A 24166-nucleotide genomic window follows, 5' to 3' on the forward strand; every position below is an offset into this window, starting at 1 on the left:
CTCTGTGACTTACCGTTCTAAGAATAAATGCATACAGGGGAGTGTGCGGGGCTGCACACTGTGGTTTTATCTACCTCCTTGCTAGAGGAAAGCACTGTTACAAAAACAAGTAAAACATGCAAAGGGAAGTAATTTAATAAGTAATTTTACGATAAAAGAATGGAACTATGAACCTGTTTTTCTTGGACAGCCTTGGTGTTATCCAATTTGCCCTCTTACTAAGCCTCTCTACTGGCTGACTCTAAAGGACATGGTGAATTAGGATCAGAAGTCGATGGCTGTGTAGTGCCTGGTTTTGAAATGTTTGGAGAACAATGTAAGTAGTAGCTGATGCCAAGGCAGAGGGACACAGGGTTGAGTGGGCACTGCAGATGCCAGGATAACCCAGTTTAAGTGGGTGTAAGCAGTGAAGTAAGCAACAAAGTTGGGCAAGCACTGAAGGTATAGTTTGTGTAGGAGACAGATGTCAGGGCTGGGGTGGGGAAAGGGAGTATCTGTACTACAGAATTAGAGCCTGGATCACTTAGTGTCTTGCACTGATGTTTGTGTATATTTTGTCCCCTTGGCTAGATTTTATTACTCTTTGAGGATGGTATCCTTGTTTTATAATTGTTCCCTTGAGCTGCTGGGCACAGTTACGGAACAAGGTGGGTTGTTGCATGAGGATCTCTTGGAAAGTTCTCCTGGGGCTTTCTGGCCCCTTGAGGATGGTATAAATGCTAGTAGGACCAGGCACACTCTCTGTCTTATCACTCACATGGAAAATGGCACAGAGGAAATGACCTGTTTTAGAATCAGAGTGTGCCTTAATCCATCTAATATGCTGGTGTCATAATTTGACTTCCTGAACTGTAGTCACTGCCTTTCTAGGCTCCTGGGACCTTTCTAATCTTTCCTCGTCTGATGATTTTGTCAATACTTAACATTTTTTTTGCTCAATCCAGGGGCACCTGTCTAATTCTCATAGTCCCAGCTGGTTCTCCTTGAACTTGATCTGTCATCTGATCCACAGTGTCTAGGTTTTGGGTTATCCTGGCCCATCTTTCCCTTGAGATCCCTCATCCAGATAAGAAACACTCATTCAGATAAGTAGCCCTCTGGATATCCATCTTAAAATATGCTAAATATGTATATTTTGGGGTAAAATATTTTGATTTCCTTCAAGCCTTATGCCTGACAACTAAGATTTGATTGTAGTAACTTAGTGCTCTGTTGGCTAGAGCACTGTCATTGTCTTAATGAGCATTATATAACTGATTTAAATTCTATTGCACAGTTTATTAAATCGTATCTGTGGGGTAGGTTCTTGCCTTTGAGGCATGCTGCTAACAACATGATGGAACATCTTATTTTTCTTTCAACCAGTTATTTTCATCATACATTTGTGCATAGTATTTTAAAAATAAACTAATGATTTTCAGATAATTATATTAGGAAAGCGACAGCTGCATTACATTCTATCCTTCACTTGAAAAGCACAGTAAGAACTAAGATATTTAGATGTTTTACATAGGAAATAATATTTTTGGCATTATTAAAATTCACTTCTATGTATTAATTTAAAAATTTTTATTTTTAGGGAAACAAAATAGCTATTCAATTTGGCAGAAGGTTTGTTTTGGGATTTCTGGCTAACAGAATCTTTGCTTTAACTTTGGCAAGGCTGTTTGAGAAGTAGCTTCATATGAGGGATCCTTCAGTTCCTGGGTCATTGTTGAAACTCAGTTTTAGAACTTTATTATCTTTGTGCTATTCTGAAATAGGGTCAGTGATCTTGATGTCTCCATAATGGAACTTATTTTGTCAGGTAATACTTTGTACAATTTATACATAATTTTATAATTTTACTACATGGGAATAAGTGTTAATACTAAAAAAAAAAAGTGAAAGATTATGAAGGTGTTATAGGTACATTAACTTGTGTTGCTATTTGTGCAAATATCCTTGACTTTATAGATGCAGAATAATACCCCTACCCCCACCACGAGACCCTATTTTATTACTGGATCAATAGTGAAATGTAGGGTTTTTAAACCAGGAAGTGTTTTTTCTTATGTTTTTGCTCCCAGTAGAGAAAATATTTTTCTGAGGGACTTTTTAGTTGATATATCTCCCTATACATGCAGTAAAAGTAAACACATTTTTCAAAAATGTTAAGGGAAAGTGTGGAGGCCATAGGCTCTTCTCAGGGTGAATCCTCTAAGGGTTCATTGCAAAATTAGTACAATTTTAATTATGTATCAGATGCAGAGCTCACCACGAAGGACAAAGCTGCAGATAATGTCTGACCCTTCCCAGCATAGTTTACCCTGCCTATTAGTTTAGAGCCTAGAATCGAATGCCTCCAAAACAGACAAGTTACACAATTCTAAAAAGTATTACGGAAGTGGTTTATAACCTTAAAACAAGTAACAAAGACAGTATCTGATCTGCCTGACCAGTTTTGACCAAATGTCTAATTTGGAAAACATTTTTACTTTATCAATAATATTAAAATTAGCTTTATTTATTAAAGATTATTAAAGTCATGTGAACTAAAAGGCATTTGAGTTAAAGGGCATTTTTTTTTTTTTCATTTTTACTTTTTGTATTTTTTGAGACAGAGTCTCGCTTTGTTGCCCAGGCTGGAGTGCAGTGGTATAGTCTCGGCTCACTGCAGCCACTGTTTCCCGGGTTCAGGGTATTTTCTTGCTTCAGCCTCCCGAGTAGCTGGGATCACAGACATGAACCACCACGCGTGACTAATTTTTGTATTTTTAGTACAGACGGGGTTTCACCATGTTGGCCAGGCTGGTCTTGAACTCCCAACCTCAAGCGATCTGCCTGCCTTGGCCTCCCAAAGTGCTGGGATTACAGGTGTGAGCCACCATGCCCAGTCTGCTTTAAATTTTTTTATTTTATTTTTAATAAAATGCTTGATTTAAGCACTTACTTTTTCTTTAAACCAATACATTAGAGCCTTTTTATATATTTTAGTAGTAAAACATCACACATTACCAGTGTAATTACATAGACATATAGACACATAGAGAGAGGCAGATCTTATAAATTTGTGATATTTTTAATTTGCCAGTTTTCAAGGCTTTTTCTTCCCATTTTAGACTGTCAATTTCTTGATTATCTGTTTCTTTGTTCTCGGTAATTGTTAGCTAGGCTACCTTAAATTTGCATTTTGAAAGGAACAGCTAAGATAAAACAACATAGATAGTTTGAATTTTGGTATTTTGAAAGCATTGCATTAAGACATTAGGCCTAAATATTGTGCCATCATTTGTTCAAACCAAGGGAAAAAAATCATGTAAGGAAATTTTAGTTAAGAAGGTGAAGAAAAGCACTTTAAATAAAAGTATAGCTTATAAATTTAAAATAATGGTTAAGAGTTTTTAATGTACACAAGCAGACACCCTTACAAATGGAGAGTTCCTTAAATATGTCAGGCTTTTTTTTTTTTTTTTTTTTTTTTTGGAGAACAGCATTTTAAGATATCCAGCTAAATGCCAGAAAGTTGTAAAATTACTTTTTAACTTAGCTTATTTCTTAATTAGATCACTGGTTTTAGGGTAGAGCCCTTAAGGAACTCAGCCTAAGAAAGCAGTCAGTCTTTAGGGCCTAAAGGATGCTTGTCTCATCCAAACACTCAAAGAGGAGCACCCTGTAGTAATAACTGTTCACTGTAAGCAACTGCCGTCAGCCATTCTAAAAGTGTATTTCTCACCTAGCCATGACACATACCAAGGTTAATTTTTTTTCATAAAGTAATTTCTGGTACCCCCCCAAAGCCAAAAAGATCAGGAAATACAATACAAAAGAGAACAGAATTTTAGATCTGAGAGGACTCAGTCCATTTACACCTCTGGGAATTCCCTGAGGACAAATAGCAGTTACTAGCAAAAAGAAATATGTGTCACCTTTTTCAGTTAATTTCTCTCTTTTTCTTTTTAAGGCATCAAGTTGTTAGATATTACTGTGAATGTGTCTGTATGTGTGTGTGTGTGTGTGTGTGTGTGTGTGTGTGTGGAGAGAGAGAGAGAGAGAGAGAGACTAGCCTAAATATAGGTTTTAATTAAGTCAACTTTTGACTATAGAGCTCTTAAAAAATCCTCTCAAACCTCTTATTACCAGAATTTAGTAGGGACAAAGAGCTGATATTTTAAATCACACAACTGTCAAACCAGAAAGGACTTGTTCCCTGGCCAGGAATTGAACCTAGGCCACCACAGTGAAAGGGCAGAACTGTAACTCCTGGACACAGCGCGGAGTGGTCTCCATTGTTCTTCCCAGAAGGAATGTAAAACAGGCAGTTTTGAGCTTGAACAGAATTTTAACTTTGTTTTAGGTCAGATCTGCTGGAAGGAATAGCTATGACATTACTTTGTGTGCATTTAATTTAACCTTTCCAACAATTGTTTAGAAAAAAAGATCTTTCAAATCTTTTTATTTTCAATGATGTACCTAACTCCAATGGTGGCTCAACCCAAAAGCCTTTTTATGTAAAGCTCAGGTGTTAATTTTTCAGGTTTTTACCATATTAGCAAGAGGTATTCTTGAAGATGGTATACAGGAGGCAATTCCCATGATCCCTAAAAATTTATCTAAGAATAGACTTAAGACAGCAAAAGACAAAAAGCCCAGTAAGAAAGGGATCTTTTAATACAAAACTGCCCTAAGAAGTTGACATGTTTGGAATGAAGAGTGTGATGTTTAAAATATTGTGTGTCTCAGACACCTCATCCTTTCAGGCAGCCACCTGAGGTGAACCTGAAAATTTATACCCTCTGGATGGTGGAGACTAAGAGAGTACCCCACTTAATCATAAAGTCAGGCTCTCAAGGACATAGACAAGAGAGAAACCTCTTCTGGTTTTTATTTCAAGGACCCCAGCAAGGTTTATCTTAACAGACCCTGGTCGACTCAACCATTAAACTGACGAGTCTACAGAGCCAGCTCAAACAGCTGGCTTATAGGGTTCCTAGGCCCAAGTTCTACCCTATAGAACCCTTTTTTATGACAGAACCAAACAGAAAGATAAAGCCAAAGAAAAACAGCAACAACAACAAAAAGGCTGTTTCTGAGAGCAAAAGGGATCAAACAGTATGAATATTCATAACACAAAGTACCAAAAGTACACCAGAGTCACTACAGCTCAAGGCTAGTCACACAAATCCTTTTTTCCCATTCATCAAAGCCTTGCAGAGGAGACAAATGGAATTTTTACTGCCCACTCATCAGAATGCACAGACAGAGAGAGGCCAGGAGCCTGGGCGGGGACGGGGGTCAGGTAGCAAGAAATTCTTGCCCCTTTGCCCGAAAAGTAGTTTCTTGGATTCTGTTCACTGTAGCCTCCAGGAGAGAAAAGCAGCTTTGAGATTCTGGTCATAGATGGAAGAAACTTGCCTTGTACCAGATGAGACTTTACACTTGGACTTGGGACTTTTGAGTTAATGATGGAATGAGTTAAGACTTTGGGGGACTATTGGGAAAGCATCATTGTATTTTGCAATGTGAGAAGGACATGAGATTGTGAGGGTTGGGGGCAGTGGCAGAATTATTGTTGATGGAAGAGATCTGAGTTACCAGCGCTGTATCCATGTGGGTTTGCAGCAACTTCAGTCCTTGCCTCCTCAGAAGAAATAATTCGACTGAGGGGCATAAAGCATAAAAAGAGACCGAGGCAAGTGTTCCAGAGCAGGACTGGAAGTTTATTAAAAAGGCTTTAGAATAGGTGAAAAAAGAAAGAACCCTTGGGAGATATTCAAATGAGCACCTGAAGGTCAAAGAGAGAGAGAAAAAAAGGAAGGTGTTTAACCTTGATCCTAGGACTTCACAGGCTGGCCTCTTTCCCATGATTCCTCCCTTAGGGGGTGGGCTTTCTGCATGTGCAGTGCCTTTCCTACCCTTGGGAACTGAGCATGTGCAGTGTGTTTAGGAAGTTGTACACGTGCCTGTCTGAGACGTTCTTCCTTTTATTAGTGGAGTATACACAGAAGGTTATATTTATTTGGACATTTTTTTTCCTTAGTGTGCATGCCCGGGAAAGTTTTTTTCTTTTTCCCCCTAGTATCTGCATTCAATCAAGGCTTTAATGTTAATAGCTGTGGATCATCAGGAAATGACCTCTCCTTGGTCCCTTGGGTGGGCTGCTGAATTATCATTTTTAGAGAGGCAGTGTGATAATTGTCAAATCATCACTTGATATTCCTAGTGCATGGAGAGAGAGCCCTCTCCTGCTCTGCTCATGCCTAACTAGCTGTAACAGCATGCTATGGTTTGGATATTTGTCCCACCCAAATCTCATGTTGAAGTGTAATGGCCAATACTGAAGGTGGTGCCTGGTGGGAGGTGTTTTGATCATGAGGGTCCCTCATGAATGGCTTGGGCCATCCTCTTGGTGGTAAGTGAGCACTGACTCTGAGTTTGCATGAGATTCCAGTTGTTTAAAAGTGTGTGGCACCTCCTCCACAGCGTTCTCTTGCTTTCTCTGTTACAGGAAAGGGGTCCCAATCCAGACCCCAAGAGAGGGTTCTTGGATCTCGCACAAGAAGGAATTCAGGGCCAGTGAGTCCGCAGTGCAAAGTGAAAGCAAGTTCGCTATGAAAGTAAAGGAATAAAAGAATGACTCTCCATAGACAGAGCAGCCCCTGAGGGCTGCTGGTTGCCCATTTTTGTGATTATTTCTTGATATGCTAAACAAGGGTGGATTATTCATGTCTCCCCTTTTTAGATTATATAAGGTAAATTCCTGACGTTGCCATGGCATTTGTAAACCGTCATGGCGCTGGTGGGAGTGTAGCAGCGAGGACCACCAGAGGTCACTCTCGTCATCATTTTGGTTTGGATGGGTTTTGGCTGGCTCCTTTACTGCAACCTGTTTTATCAGCAAGGTCTTTATGACCTGTATTTTGTGCTGACCTCCTATCTCATCCTGTAACTTAGAATGCCATAACCGTCTAGGAATGCAGCCCAGTAAGTTTCAGCCTCATTTTACCCAGCTCCTGTGTAAGATGGAGTTGTTCTGGTTCACATGCCTCTGACACTTCTGTTTTCACCATGTGACATGCTTGCCCCCCTTTCATCTTCTGGCGTGATTGTAAGCCTCCTGAGACCTCCCTTCTAGTTGAGTAGATCCCAGCACCATGCTTTCTGTAAAGCCTGCAGAACCGTGAGCCAATTAAACCTGTTTCTTGCAGTTACTCAGTCTCAGGTATTTCTTTGTAGCAATGAAAGAATGACCTAATAAAGGGCCATAGACTCTTGGCCCCTTAAAAGTTTGCTGAAAGTTCACTGACAATCAGCAGATTGATAAATAAAAAGGTATACAAATGTATTTAATGTGTATACATGAGAGCTTTCAGAATGAAGACCCAACTTCTCAATGAGTTATAGAAACTTATATATTATCTAGAGGTTACAGAAAGAATAAGAGGTTATATCTTATTAAAACAGATTATGGGAAAAGGAGGAAGAGGAATCCTATGGAGGGCAATAAATAATCACTGGAGAGAATGAATGACTGAATTGGGGAACGAAAATTAATTTGTAAATAGTTTTCTTTGAAATTTAAATGATCCTTAGAGACAGTCATACTCATGAAAAGGTCTGTTCATGTGTGATCACCTCTTAGTCGTCCTTTCTACAGTAAATCTTAAAATATCATGGAGAGAAAACAAACCTGTTGTTCTCCTTAGTGGGTCTGGATCTTAGGCAGATAAAGAAATTTCAGTTTCTTTGAGAGAGACAGTTGTGAGGGAGGGAAGGCCAGAAAGACTTTGAAGCTCCTTTAGTTCAGCATGTCAAAATGCCACGTTTTCAGGCATTAGTCTCTGAGCCCCAACAAAAGCCAATTTGATAACTGTATTTTTTTTATTTTGTTTAATTTTATTTTTTTAAATTTTAATTGTGTTTGGAGTTGGGGGTCTCGCTTTGTTGCCCAGGCTAATCTGGAATTCCTGGGCTCAAGCGATCCTCCCACCTAGGCCTCCTAAAGTAGTAGGGTTACAGGCATGAGCCACCCCACCTGGCCCAATTTGATACGTTTAATCTGAGAAAATTTTTAGGGTAATTGTAAATCTTGTTGGCAAATAGAAGGTGGAGAATTACTAAACATTGAAAGGATAATTCCTATTAATATTCCCTATTTTTTATCCTCAATATTTATTTCTACTCCATTATGTTTTGTTTGTTTTAGTAATCTATTTAGAGTAACAATAAGGGAAGTGAGTGAAGGAGCACAAGGAAATTTACCCCCAATTAATCTGCCTTTCATCAGTTGATTTTTCTGTAAAACTTCAGAGGGCAAAGTGAAAGGGTCCCCTTGGTCCCTTCGTGATAACCTAATCTGATTTGTGTCATCTGTGGCCTCTGGAAAAAAAAAAGTCTTTAGTGGGACAGGGAAATAATTAACATCTTCCATGAGGTTTCTTTTACCTGTGAAGACCCAGTATGATTCTGTTTTGGGAACATTCTGTAATTCTTCATAGATTTTTAAATTGGAAGGGGAGTGACTTAGTTTCTCTTATTTATCCTCCCCCTTTCAGAGGAGACAGCAAGACCCAGAAAAGTGAAGAACCTGCCTGAACATGGTCAGTGGCAGAGTCAGAACTGGAACTCAAGCCTTTTGCTTGTTCCCGCACGTTTTTGACGCAGAGTTTTTATATAGCTCCTCAAGGGGAGGAGGGAACAGAAGGGGCCCTGCAGTCCAAGGTCAGCGGTTTAGAAAGTTGGTAGTTGACTCTGATGGTAGTTTCTTTTGCTGTGCAGAAGCTCTTTAGTTTAATGAGATCCCATTTGTCAATTTTGGCTTTTGCTGCCGTTGCTTTTGGTGTTTTAGACATGAAGTCTTTGCCCATGCCTATGTCCTGAATGGTACTACCTAGGTTTTCCTCTAGGATTTTTATGGTATTAGGTCTAACATTTAAGTCTCTAATCCATCTTGAATTAATTTTCGTATAAGGAGTAAGGAAAGGATCCAGTTTCAGCTTTCTACTTATGGCTAGCCAATTTTCCCAGCACCATTTATTAAATAGGGAATCCTTTCCCCATTTCTTGTTTCTCTCAGGTTTGTCAAAGATCAAATGGCTGTAGATGTGTGAGAATGGGAGAAAATTTTTGCAATCTACTCATCTGACAAAGGGCTAATATCCAGAACCTACAAGGAACTCAAACAAATTTACAAGAAAAAAACAAACAACCCCATCAAAAAGTGGGCAAAGGATATGAACAGACATTTCTCAAAAGAAGACATTCATACAGCCAACAGACACATGAAAAAATGCTCATCATCACTGGCCATCAGAGAAATGCAAATCAAAACCACAATGAGATACCATCTCACACCAGTTAGAATGGCAATCATTAAAAAGTCAGGAAACAACAGGTGCTGGAGAGGATGTGGAGAAATAGGAACACTTTTACACTGTTGGTGGGATTGTAAACTAGTTCAACCATTATGGAAAACAGTATGGCGATTCCTCAAGGATCTAGAACTAGATGTACCATATGACCCAGCCATCCCATTACTGGGTATATACCCAAAGGATTATAAATTATGCTGCTATAAAGACACATGCACACGTATGTTTATTGCAGCACTATTCACAATAGCAAAGACTTGGAATCAACCCAAATGTCCATCAGTGACAGATTGGATTAAGAAAATGTGGCACATCTACACCATGGAATATTATGCAGCCATAAAAAAGGATGAGTTTGAGTCCTTTGTAGGGACTTGGATGCAGCTGGAATCCATCATTCTTAGCAAACTATCACAAGAACAGAAAACCAAACACCGCATGTTCTCACTCATAGGTGGGAACTGAACAATGAGATCACTCGGACTCAGGAAGGGGAACATCACACACCAGGGCCTATCATGGGGAGGGGGGAGGGGGGAGGGATTGCATTGGGAGTTATACCTGATGTAAATGACGAGTTGATGGGTGCAGCACAGCAACATGGCACAAGTATACATATGTAACAAACCTGCACGTTATGCACATGTACCCTACAACTTAAAGTATAATAATAATAAATAAATTAAAAAAAAAAAAAAAAAAAAAAAAAAAAAAAAAAAAAAGAAAGTTGGTAGTTGAGAAGGACCCATGTCACACTCCCTGTTTCCTGAACTAGCCCCAGGAAATACAAAGAAGAGTTTACTCAATAATAGGAGAGTAAATGGAGGTTTTCTGAGTCAGGTAACCAGGATTCTGAATTTGTGTTGTTTCTAAATCTGGGTTGTTGATGGAGAAGTAGACTGGATTTTATAATAATATAAATGTACCCTGCAAGACACAGGGTACATTTTATTCAGTGGTTTTCTTTCCCTTGTTTGATTTTTATAAAGGTACAACATGGTTTGACCTTATTAAAGGTACAAGTTGATGAGTACATTATTCATCAGGGGAAATTTTTCTAGTAGCATCTGTTTTCCAAACATAGGCCTAGGATTGTGTGGGTCCTGATAAAGCAAAAATTAAAAATTAAAAAAATCTTTGCCCTTGTCGGCATTTTGGACCCACTGTTTTTGACATTTATTCAAAATGCTTCAACATCACATTCAAGTCTCAGTGTAAAAGGGGCTATCATTTTCCTTTGAGTTTTCTCACTGGGTTTTTAGAGTTTGATAGGAAACATGGTGATAGTTGCAACCAAAGAGAATGCTGAGATGAAAAGGAAAAGAGACACACTGTGGGGGCTGAGATGCGCTTAGAGCTTCATGGTCTCATGGGAATGGATTTAAACCAATGGTTCCCACCGAGTTTTTAGTGCTGTCTAGTTCTACAGGTCAGCTGGTCATCACAGGCTGGATCATATGTTTTATGGGCACTCAGCATTATATTCAGAACTTGAAACAGCAGTGTGAAAAAGAGATAGTTGCTTTCTATAATCAGCTTCTGGGTATGCATTTCTAAAAATAGCTTTGAGGGACAAGGTCCTGGACTCTGTGGTTTCTAATTTCTGGAGGTTGGTGAGGAAGAAGGTGCTGGGGTCCTCAGGACTTATTTCTAAACCCTTGCTGTGCAGTACAAAAAGGTCAATTTTAGTATTCACCAGGATAGAAAAGTGGGTATTGGGAGCCATTTAAAAAGTCTAATGAAGTTGAAGGCGCCAGGGGAGGTTCTCTTGGAGGAGTGGGAGGCAACCATTTACAATTCCTTCTCTGGTCCTTTTTGCCAGTTCTCCAGCAGTTCTCTGCAGGGGAGCCCGGGTTTCTTTCAAGATTGTTTCAATGTTAGATTGACACTAAATCAAGAGCACAGTAAGTCCCAACCTAGTCTTTTTAAGTGAAGAAAATTTTGAAGGCAGCCAGGGCTCCTGTGGGGAGTGGATGTAGAATCAAGGAGGCAGCAAATAAAACCACTGAAGAGGGAGGGAAATTGGAAGCAAAAATTAAAAGGCTTTGACATTTCTATAAAAATATGTTGTCTGCCCTCATATGTCTTTTTCTCACTGCATCTTCTAGTATTATTTGTTTTACATGGTGAAGAGCTTCCCTAGTCCAAAAGAACAAACATTACCTTTAAAACATTTTCTCCATGCTATGTTCCTTTATCTACCTGCATAGCACCTTGTTGGCTCAAGCTCTCAGCCGGTGTCTTCGTGCTTTGCAACACGCCTGAGTCATTTATTCATGGATCAATAAAAGATGCCATGTGGTATCTTCAGAAGATGCTAAGAATCAGATCCTGACTTGAAGTCATGGTGCTGATTGATGGTGACTAGATCTCTTTTTGGTAAAATACAGCTCATCATGTCACTCAGTTGCTTAATAAAACTCAAAAGCAATGTACAGGACAGTGCATCATGGAAAAGATTATTAAATATATGTGTCACTTAATTTTGTTATGCAGACAGTAGTTGCGATCTATGTTGCAAGATAAGGAAAGTCTGTTTGACTTTTTAAATTGCATGAAACCAGAACTTAGTGAGAACTTAGTTTTATAGGAAAAAGGGAAAATAAATCTCATTTTAAAAAATAATTAGTCAGCTGTGCATAAACATGTACATTTATGTATGGCAGAATTTGCTTAATCACAAATGTTTATCTCTAAAAACTGTGAGATATTTTAATGCTTTAGAAAGGGAAGTATATTCTGGGTCATTTTATACCATCCGTTTAGGTTACCTCTTTAAGAAGTTTCGTATAACAAGTCTGCAGAATTAATGTTACTAGGTAGAGAAATACCACTAGCTCTTCAAATATTTTGTGGCTTTTTGTTTCAAAATGACCCCGAGACAAAAAGTTTTGGAAACTCTGTTAAAAGAATCACAACTTCTTGGTTTAAACCTAACAAAAATGGTTATCATGGGCAATTTAGCACAGATTGTTGAAATCACTAGTTGAAACTAACAGATTGCAATTTCAGAAAATGTCGTTTCACAAATATTCATTGTTTGCCAATGTGCTGAGACCTTCATATGGTCCTGGGTGCTAGTCCATACCCAACAAACATGTAAATTAATTGATGAGAAAGATTTGTTTCTTCATAGTGGAGATGCAAGGTGTAACAGGGATGAAAAGGTGATGTAAAGAGTGATGTTTTTTGCCTTCATCATTCTACATCATTCTAGATGGAAAGACCATTAGTCTCCTGAGAATGTAACACCCAATGGGTTCTCCTTGTCCACTGCCTAGACAGAGTTGATTTGTTAAGAGAGAAGAATTGCAATACAGAAAGAGTTTAGCCGGCTGTATGGGAGACCAGGGTTTTATTATTACTTAAATCAGTCTCTCTGAAAACTCGGGGATAGGGGTTTTTAAGGATAATTTGGTGGATGAGGGTTAGAAAGTGGGGAGTGCTATTGGTCGGGTCAGAGATGAAATCATGAGGAGTAGAAAGCTGTCCTCTTGTGCTGAGTCAGTTCCTGGGTGAGACCACTTGAGCCAGTTTATCGACCTGGGTCATACCAGCTGATCCATTGAGTGCAGAGTCTCCAGAATATTTCAAGCACTGATACTAGGTTTCACAACAGTGATGGTATCCCCAGGAGCAATTTAGAGAGGTTCAGAATCTTACAGCCTTCAGCTGCATGACTCCTAAACCATAATTTGTAATCTTATGGTGAATTTGTAAGTCCTACAAAGTCAGTCTAGTCCCAGGTAGGAAGGGGATTTGTTTTGTGTAAGGGCTGTTGTCATCTTTCTTTCAAAGTTCCTCCCAAAGTTAGTTCAGCCTATGCCCAGGAATGAACAAGGACAACTTGGAGGTTGGAAGCAAGATGGAGTCAGTTAGGTCAGATCTCTTTTACCCTTGTAATTTTCTCAGTTATAATTTTTGCAAAGGTGTTTTCAAGAAGGCTTCAGGGCATGTAGGAGAAAGGAAAGGATATGGGGGGACTTTTGGTTGGGTCTGGAAAGATAAATCTTTTCCAGATAAAAGTATTATGGGAAGGAATTTCAGAACAAGCAAATAACATGTGCAGATTGATGAAGGCAAAAAAAAAAAAAAAATCACTCATGGTGTATTTGGGGGAAGTGTATACAGCTTTGCTGTGTTTTCTGTTGAGTTTTCTCTCCTTTCAGCACTCACAGAGAAAACAAATTCTCTTTATGTGTGAAAATAGAAAGACAAGAGAATAGTCTTCAGTTAGCTACTAAACAGGATGGCTTCATATTTATTATGTAGTTGATTCTTGTGATGAAGTGAATCTGGAAAGTGTTATAAAGACAAAGCTAAAATAATCATAATACTGTATGAAGGGACAGGCCCCTTCATGGAAAGGCTGAGTACATCTTTGGTATCATCTAGAGCCTGTGGGTCATGAGCGAATGAGTAGGGAGGATAGTGTTTTCAGGTGAGATTTGTGTTTCTTTCAAGGCAAAAACACAATGAAGTTTAGTCAAGTGAGTGATAGTGGAACAAGGGTTTCATAGGACAGGGTAGAAAGCAGTAAGTGAAGAGAGAAACACACGAGGGATGTTGTGGGGACAAGGCGGAGATTGGATAGTGTCATCCTGGCATCTTAGGTGATGCCAGAACCTGACAAGGATGAAAACTTTGGATCTCGGGCAGGCGCATAGTGCCTGAGAGTCCCCCAACATCCACCCTGCTTAGAGTGTCTTAGCAAATGTCAACTGTATTATTCATAGTCATTAGGGCTGTGTCTTATATTCCTGGTAATTCCATGCCTCCCACTTATTAGCTCTTTCTGACTGTTATCTCCCTGCCCAGCTTTGCCTTGCAGAAGCCTCACAACTCACAGTACCTGGGCGAGCCCAAGGCTTCCGTTTTTCCTTCAATGATTTTTTTTTTATGTTTTATTTTTATTTATTTTTATTTTTTCATTTTTTGGAGGAAGGATAATTGGGAAAGAAAAAGAAAATAGTGGCCTCACTATTCCTGCATCCTTTTTTGCTTTGAATCCCAGGAAGTTTAAAGCCAAATTTGTTTCCCAGCTCAACAATTCTAAAAGAGCTTGTACATTGCATTTCTTTGTGCAAGTCCTAACCAGACCCTTCTTTAGTTACTTATGTTTATTTTTGCCTTTTCTTGATTTTCTCATCCCTCAGTTTTGGGCTTTGGTATTTGAGTTATTTTTAAAAGTGCTCTGAAACACTTTTGGAATGTGATGAAAACTAATAAGTAAAAATAATCAAAAACCTTTCTAAGTTTATGAGTCCTCAGGTATAATCCTCCCAATTCTCTGCTTTGGAGCACATTCTTGATTCCTCGTCAGTCAGTCAATTCATATACTCTTTCGTTTGGTGCTTTTTCCTCGTAACTGTTAGCATCCACATAGCTTTCAATAAGAAAGTCCCCATCTTATTAGAAACAAAGAAACTCTTTGTTTCTTCCCAGTTTTTCAAGAATTCCCAATAATTTTTTTTTCTCCTGAAATTATCACTGTTTCCCATATACCAAAAAGAACACCTTGCCTTTCCCCCCCCCCCAAATCTGTTTTATTCCTAAGAATAAGTCTTGGTCTCTATCCCGTATTTCCAGTGAAATGAACATTTTCTGTTTCCATTTTTTCATGATTTGGCTGGCCTGCTTTCTAATCTCTAGAGTGGAGGTAAAGGAGGCACAGAATCATCTCTGTAGGGGTTATTTTCTCTAACAAAGGTTGATTTTTTCAAGTTATAAGTAGCACATGAAATCCAGGAATAAGCAAAGATTATAACTGATAAATAAAGCTGTTTTTGAAGTATGCTATCTGATCTATGAAATGCATTTTGTACTATAGAAGCTCAGTATTTGGGGATGAAACTTAGTAGTGATGGTCAAGTTCAGAATGATTAATAGAAAATGTCAAAGATATAACAATATTTTGGGGATCCTTGATTTTTCTTTTGTGTTAAAATGGCATGAAGTGGTTATTGCCCTGTATTTTGTTTCATGACTCAGTGGCCCATTAATCCTTTGACCTCATCTGTACTCCAGCCTTCATTAGGAGTCCTGGCCACTGATTGTCAGGGCAGTGCATACAGAGCCAAGTAGACTGTTGGTCTGGCCCTGAACTCGGGTTTTTTCTTTTGGCTTTGACTCAACATGCCACCATATATTGCTTATTCAAATTGACAGCAAAGGTTATTAGAATCAGCATTTCTCCCTAATAAGGGTTCTTAATTTACAATTGAGTTTTTGGCTTTGTCATTCTCTGCTTAAGCTTGTCTTAACTTTTACTTTTTGTTATTTGAGGCCTTGACTATCAAATAGAGCCTGTATTGCTCTAACATCTTGAATTCTAACATTCTAGATAATTTCTCAAATTCTCATGGGTCATGTAGGGAGTAGAAAACACAGTCCTAGAGTCTTTGAAGTGTTTTCAGTCCTAATTCCAACCTGGTTCTAGAGTCAGGAAAATCGGTCAACAGCCTATAGGGATTTTGGTGTATTCAAAATTCAAAGCAAGCCTTCTGGGCTTTGTTAACCTATGACGTGTAGTTTGCCGTAAACATCAAAACTCTAGTTTTCTAAATCAAATATTTATTTATAGCTCATGTTCTCCATTTAACCAATCTTTTGATATTTATATAGCCATGTATAATTTTTATAGACTTACCTATTTAAGTCAGTTGTCTTGACACATATTTTAAAAATGTTATGAAAAAATGTGCACATAGAAACCTATTTATTTATTTAATAATATATATATATTTTTGAGATAGAGTCTAACTCTGTCACCCAGGGAGGAGTGCAGTGGTGTGATCACAGCTTACTTCAGCCTTGACCTCCCCAGTTCAGGTGATTTTCCCACCCAAGCCTCCCAAAGTGCTGAGATTACAGGTATAAGTCAACATGACTGGCAGAAACCTATTTAATTTTAGACCAAATATAATTGCTTTGGAAATTTAAAGGCGGCTTTATTTAAAAGTGAAACTCTTGACCACTTGTATTTTTAGAAATGACTGAAGATAGTAGAATTTCAGCAGAAGTAAAGTAGACCATATCAAAAAACTATACTGTGAAATTTGCCCCATGGAAGTCACTAAAATATTTATTGTTTACACAACGCTTTTTTCACCACTGAATAGTCTTTGAAATATTACTCACTAAAAATGTCTCCCCAATGAAGGATTATTCTAAAGTGCAATTGGCTTTTTTTTCTCCTCTCTTCAGTCAAGGAGGATCTATAAAATGGTAAATATTCAAATGTTCTTCTTGTAAAGTACTATATATTTGCCTGTCTCAGGCAAGTATAGAACTCTGTTGGCTGAAGTCAGCTTCTGCTTATTAAGTAATATTGCTATGGCTTGTAAAATTGGGAAGAAGCATATCTGAAGCTGCAGCATTCCTTTGATATATCACTGACTGTTATGCCTTTCGGAATTATTGAGGACATACTTAAGTCTGAATCAGAGAATAATGTCAGAGAAAATAAATATCTACTTTTTGGCAGCAGTTTAAAATATATTAAGTTTTAGAAATGTTCAAAGTCACACATATGTTCTTTGATTTATTCCCTTTTATTAATATATAACCAGCATGCAGTGTTCAAACTGACCTTTTGAAGTTTGGATTATCACTCTGGCTAATTTTTTTGTAGTCCTATGCCAATTTTGTCCAATTATAATTTTGCCAAGCAATTAATAATATGAAAGTGCCTTTTCTTCTTGTATAAGAATAATGTGACCAAGACATATTTAATTAAATATATCTCAACTCTTCATTTTAATCTGAAATGGCTGTGGCCAAATATCAAGGATACCTTTTCAAAAATAATGTCCCTGAATACTCAGGAAAAATGCAATTAAATATTAATGGCGTGTACTAAATCATAAGTTATTGGCTTCTTTTATTTTTAAATTATTACATTTCTATCACCCTCCTAAATTCTCAGACCTTTCTCCGTTTTATGGCTGTTGAGCTATTTGGGAATTATTGATAGTGGAGTCCTTTTGGCTAAGTAGGAGGGAGTGGGTGTGGGGGAGAGAGGAGAAATCTTTATAGAAGCCTTCATTCATATCATTGACTTAGACTGATCTCCAGTCTGAGAATATTCTCATATTCACAGTCCTGCAAATAACCAAACATGTGCTCTTGAACAAATTCTATGAGCCTGTTTGACTTTCCTATGTTGAGTCTCCACAAAGGGATTATTCCCATGCAATCCCTTTTGGGAGCGCTCTTCAGTAAGGCCCATACTGCATTCTAAGGATGTCTCATTTTGTATTGTTTCATAAAACTCACTAAAAAATCTTGGCAAATCCATATACTGGGCAACCTTGTTGGCTGGTAGCAACTCTCCCGCTTGCAAACATGATGACCACAAAAATTCCAAACAAAGTTTTATTATTGCATACAAATTAGAGGAGTTTTGCAATGAACAAATGAACAAATCCAAGTTATAGCTTTCCAAACTTATTTCTTGTCTCTTTCACCTCCATATATCCACTATGCTTTAGTCTCCCCAAATAACAGCTAGTCCTGGAACACACCATGTTCTCCTTTGCCTTTGTATGTTTGCCTGAAATATCCAAAATTCCTGTCACTGTCTGATAACTATATACTCAGTTTTCCTGATTCAACTCAAACACCAATTATTCTGTGAAGTTTCCAAAATTTCTCTCCCTTTCCCAAGCACATAGTAGTTTTGGTCTTCCTTTTTTATAAATCACCTTATACTTATACCTTTAGCAGTATTTAATAGATTATATGAAGATTTACTGACTTGTTTACACATGTGATTCATATATCCTCAGGTCTTTCCAGCCTAGAGAGTAAAATATAGGTTCACAATAACTGGACAGAAAGGCATTGTCTGGCTTCATTTCCAAGAGTTGGTAGTCATGGGGTTATCTTCCATGAAACCTATTAAGAAACTTAAGAAACCTTTGTGAGAAACTTAATAGGTTACATGGGAGACAACTCCATGACTACCAACTCTTGGGAATGAAACTAGTCCTGCTAGCTTCCAAGTGGTAGATAGCATTTTTCTCTTCTACGGCATGTTTCTCTGATGGCCCTTGGAAGCCACCAAAGCCAGATACTCTGTGCTGCATCTGTTTCCTTCCACATGGAAACCTGTCTGGTGTTCTGTTTAAATGACCATGATCATTTTGTACACCAGTGTCCCCCCATTGCCTGATGGGGAAAGTCCTTTCACTCTCTCTAGTAGTTTGTTTTGTTCCACTATTACAAGAAGTCCTGTTTTGTGCTCTCAATACCTTACATAAGCTTTTATAAAACAACTGGTATTCCTCCTCTTCTGCCAAAGAAATACAAACAAAGCACACTGAGAAAAGATATCCTTTTATTTCAGGGTGACAACATTTAATTACAGGGGGTTGCTTGTACATCTAATATGCATGTACTGTTTTAAAGGAGACTTAGGAGTTCATGGGCAATATGACTAAAGAAGCAAAAAATGAATAAGACAAGCTTCGGCTGAGCTAACCTTTGCTTATCTAGGAAATCATCTATCTCAAATACTAAGAGACACATCTTTTTGAGACTATCCATTCAGCAATATATATGAGTGTATGCATATGCATAATATATAATTGTCACAATGCATTTACTGTACAATATACTCTCCTTTGCTGTTCCAAAAGCTAAAGTACCATTTTTATACCTACTAATTGATATCTTATAGATGCCAAAGGTATTTTAATTGTTTTTTATAACATCAAATTTCCAAAACAGAATACTCTTCTTTTTGAGGATAAAATCCCAAATATCAATTCATTGCCTTTCTCTCAGAGTCCCATGATTGGAGTTTCTGGATGGAGGACATTTTTAACTTCACACATTAATATTCTGAGAGAATATTTTCTGCTCTTACGCGATAGAGAAAACCTTTCACTCAAAGATATAGTTGTTATAGTCTTTGCATGAAAGTGACACTGTTTTAGGTATAAAATGTTATTGGTGAATTAGTAATGCTATTTTAATTAAAAACACACTATAATAATTATATTACCAGTGACATAATTTAATTACTTTTAAGGATATTGTTGTATTTGCAATATATTATAGAAATATCCCTTCTTTTTCAGAGTTTTTTTTGATTGATATGAATGATATAGTCTTCAAAAAAGATGGAACACTTTAGATTTTTAAAGAAATGTCATTTCTTTTATAATCCGTGTTCAAGGTTAGATTGAGTAGGTATTGTTTTATAACTAAAAGGGAGGAGAGAGAAAGAGACAGAGAGAAAGATTAAGATTCTTGCCAAGTAATTACATTAAATAATCTCTCCGGGGCGGGGGGAAGTGTCCAAAAAACCTAGAGAAATTGTGGAAATTGATAGAATAAATTAACTTCTTGTAAAATCATTTCCCCACATCATTAGAACGTTTGTTTTCAAATTTCAGAAGCAGATGAAATAATTTTCCTACAGATATTGCTTCAAGGATCAGGCTGGAACTCACAGAGCACCAGAACAACGAAGGATACAAACATCCCAAAGGTGTACATTAAGATTAAATTTGCACGTTGAACAGGAAAAAATTGCACTTTATGACTGAACTTTTGAGTTGTTTCTGCATGGATTTTAGATAAGTATATGTAATGAAATATTGTAAAGCATAGACAGCAATATCTGCCAGCCACATTTATTAAGATTGAATGCACATGGAGCATTAAGATGCCATACAATACAATTTGTTATGTTGAATATTAAGAAATTTCAAGGCAGATTATTACAACATTAGGATAAGTTACCTGCCTTATTCTTCTGCTATTAACATTCCTATTATTGTTATTTTTTCTCTCTCATCATTAGCAACCTTCATTTCTTTGGCGTTTGCAGGCATCCACTACCTTGAAAACCCTTTTGATTTTTCGTTTTCTTTCTTTCTTTCTTCCTTCCCTTCTTCTCTCACTCTCCCTTCCTCTTCTCTCACGCTCTCTCTCTCTCTCCATCTCCAGTTATCCAGATGTTTGCTTTAATGCCAAAATTAATGCCACTTTTAAATTCATTCTTTGATTTTAAGCTCTAAACACCTGACCTTTTCTGCCTTGTGCTTCACTACTGAATTGTATTTAGAATTTTGTGAAGTCTAGTTTGGTTCAGTGGGTTCTTCTCTATTTAAGACCTTAGGTCCTAGCTTGTCTAGGTTAAGTGGAATCACTTGCTCTGAACAGGATGCTTCTCTTCACTGTGTGATGATAGGCCTATGATGGCTGTGCTAGGAAACGACCTTGACTTCAGATCCATGGCTCATTAAAACACTGTACAGAGTTTCAAAAAAGGATGCTAACATAAGTGTGTGCCTTAGACTGTTTAAAAAGGCCATGTAATTACAGTCAATGAGAATATATACTGAGTAAAACTACAGGAAAGTAGGATTTTATGCATGCAGCCTGACATAATATAATTACATGCGTTGTATATAGACTTGCATGAAAATGAAACCACCCCAGCAGCCTTTTCGTATAAATGGGTCTTGACAGGACTATTCTGCTTGGCTCCTGAGGAGGGGTTTCCTCAAGATAATGTATTAGAGGGGAAATAATATTTGGATTTTCTGACTTTCATGAATGTCTGTAAAAAGTGTCTGGCTTACTTTTGTGTCATAGATGTTTGAGTGTCGTGGGTGTTTGTAAAGCCCGTCTGCTATGATAGCCATGGGAAGTGAACCATGGCTGCCTAATCAGCTCCAGTTTGTCCTGGTGGTTCTAGAACCCAGTCCTAAGCCCAAAGTCAAAATGAGATGCTTGGGAAACAGAAATAGGGAGATGGTTGGTGGAGAGGACATTTTTAGTATTGGCAATCTAACTGTAGAACTGTATTTGGTGAACCAATACATCTCTAGTAAAAATAATTAGTATGAAAGGTGCTTTTTGAAAAAGTGACTTCCACTTCTAAATAGCATGCAGGTAACTCGTTAAATAAAGAGGCTTAAATTATGTACTTGCTGAAAACTGTTTCATGTCAAGTAGAACCCTTTGATTCTAGGATTTTCTGTCTTTTTATTTTTCATGGTTATTTATAGATAAATAGCCAGCTATAAACAAAGAATCAGGTTCTTTAGCAATGGATATTTTAGAGGGAGAAGTAAATGCCTTTTCAATTTGGAAGCAAGGTTAAAACAAATGATCATGTTAGCTGAAGTGCTTCCCTTGAGGGATATGATAGGTAAGAATGGGCAATAGGATTTGGCATGGTGTAGGTAATTTTGGAATGCAGTGTAGCTAAGAAATATTTGATTTGCTTTCCTGTTGATTTCTTGGCTGGGGTTCTTGGCACAAAATAAGGAACTCAAATTAATATAAATATGTGAAGTTTTAGTATTTTATGTTAAAATGCCATTTTAAAATTAGTCTAAAAATAATCAAGTCTAGTTTGAATTCACTGGCTAAGATTTGTAACTAGTTTCATGCATGGTGATGTTATAGCGCTAAATCAGAACTCAAAGTGGGTGAAGGATATGGCTAGCTAAAACCAGCCAGCTTGTCCATTGCTGAAAATAAAATGGAATAGATAAAAGAGAAGCCAGGTCTTCACTAAGAGTTGTCATTTATTTCTAAATTTAATTGTTAAAGTCTCTAACGTCTAGATAATACTTAGGGTATCTATTTTTTTTTTTTTTTTAACATTTTGACACAGAGAGTACTATTGAAGGGAATACGGCTATATTAATGCCCGCTTCCCTGACTGAAAGAGAATTCTCTCTTGGTAAATGATGGTGATCATTAGTATTTCCCGAGTAAGCACTGAATCTCATAAAAATACTCTGAAAAGTTCTCCGATAGAGAGTACTCTCTGCTAGATAAGGGCTTGTCAACTTTTCATGTTATAGATCTTAATCCTTTGTATGAGTTTGAGGTGTTGATGGTGTCACAGAACAGACTGCCTATGGTTAAATGCATGCCAACCACATATGACCCCTGTAATGGTATTTATTTTAATTGGCACTTCTCAACCTTACTACACAACGACTATATTGGAATACATGCGTTACTACTGTAAAATAAAATTCAGAAGTAATACAATCTACCTGACATAAGTTTAAAAAACTCTAGTGCCATAAATTAAACATTAAAAAGGAAATAAGCTATTATAAAATAATGTGCCTAGCAATAGGTAAATCCCCATGCAAGACTTTACCAGAGGACAAATAAATACCCTCACTATTTCCAAGAAAGCTTTAGGGGACTGCACTAATCTCATTAGGATTCCTCCTTTAAAGAAAGTATACTAAATGTCTTGTCAAGCCTTTGAGGTCTAGATAGATGTTTTCCTGACTTGCTAAAGCAGTAAGGACCCTTTTGTCCAAATAAATCATGTGCAGGTGTATAGTATATAAACCTATATAAAGCAGATAAAAGCCCTCCTGTACTTCCTGTAAGTTGTAATGGCTTCTTTCTGAGAAATCTCTGGTCCAGGAGTCTGGATAGCTAATTGTGTCAGTGGTCTCTTGAGAGCCAAAAATAAACTGAAGTACATGAAAGGAAATCTGTTTTTATTAGTAAGGAAATGACTTCTTCCTTAAACTTTCTTTTCCCTTTTTGGTTAGAACAGTAGAATAATTTCCTGAATCTTATTACTGAAAGGAATTTTTAAGGATTAGAGAAGATAAATTAATGTATCTTGGAAAGATGATTCAGGAATGTTTTATACAATTAATTCTTTATTGCCCAGCTAAAGGGGGAAAAAAAAACAAAAACACCACAACAAATGTTTAAGTAGATGAGACATTCAACTTTCTAAATGCTCCAAGGATGGTCTAACTTCAGATCAGCTACTCATCATTAAGATGAAGGCATTTGAGGACAGTCTTTCTAGCATTTCTTCCAGTTCAAAATACAGATTAAAAATTTAACTTGTGAATGGATATATGATATAAACAGTTTTTCTTTCACTAACCCTTTTTATATCCTCTTATGTTGAGTGTCAAGTCTGTCTTCTAAGTAGTCTTTCCTGGAGCCGTGTATCATAGAATCATAGTCTTTTAGAGCCAAAATAAACCTAAGGGATACCTAGTTCAAAATCTAAATATTTAAAATAAGTAAATGAAGCCAAGAGGTGCAAAGTGATTTTCCTAAGATCACACACACTCAGTTGTCTAATGGGAGACACATGCTGGCTACAGAGTATAACACCATCTCGTAAACCCCCTCTCAGGAGAAGTTTGAATATTTGTTACTACTTGCATATTATCAGGTATCATGAAGTAAATATTTATTCTAGCAAAACAGGATTTGTTTTGTTAACTGGCAGGAAGCAGGCTTGTTGCAGGACTAGAGGGCTGATATGGTAGACCTCTCTGAACTGACTCAATTTTTATTTTATCTCTCATGGTCAGTTATTAGGCCTTTGGGCTTAATGTGGCAGCCTATCATCATAGTATTCTAATCAATAATGTCATAATAGTCTGTCTTCATATTTGTATTTCTACTGAAAAGATAAATTTATATTGTCACCCTTAATTGGTCTCAACATGACAAGACTCTTTCCTCATATGCTCTATACCTTTTTTAAAAGCTATTTTCCTTTTTTTAAAACTTTTTTTTATTATACTTTAAGTTATGGGATACATGTGCAGAATGTGCAGGTTTGTTACATAGGTATACATGTGCCATGGTGGTTTGCTGCACCCATCAACCCATCATCTACATTAGGTATTTCTCCTAATACTATCCCTCTCCTAGCCCCCAAACCCTGGCAGGCCCCAGTATGTGATATTCCCCTCCCTGTGGCCATGTGTTCTCATTGTTCAACTCCCACTTATGAGTGAGAACATGTAGTGTTTTGTTTTCTGTTCCTGTGTTAGTTTGCTGAG

At 37.4% G+C, this 24166-nt stretch overlaps 1 protein-coding gene across 6 annotated transcripts in view; it reads left to right on the forward strand.

The window, feature by feature from the left end:
• INPP4B (inositol polyphosphate-4-phosphatase type II B) overlaps positions 1–24166 on the forward strand; it is an 817532-nt gene that overhangs the window by 152387 nt on the left and 640979 nt on the right. Inside the window, exon 4 of one of the 6 annotated variants that reach the window (XM_050791147.1) lies at positions 19754–19848. The exons of the other annotated variants lie outside the window; for them this stretch is intronic. The gene's annotated coding sequence lies outside the window, so the exon portion shown is untranslated. The remainder of the gene's footprint in view (positions 1–19753; positions 19849–24166) is intronic. 6 annotated transcript variants of the gene reach the window in all.

Source organism: Macaca thibetana, chromosome 5 (genome assembly GCF_024542745.1).
Source record: "Macaca thibetana thibetana isolate TM-01 chromosome 5, ASM2454274v1, whole genome shotgun sequence".
In the NCBI taxonomy this organism is placed as follows: domain Eukaryota; kingdom Metazoa; phylum Chordata; class Mammalia; order Primates; family Cercopithecidae; genus Macaca; species Macaca thibetana.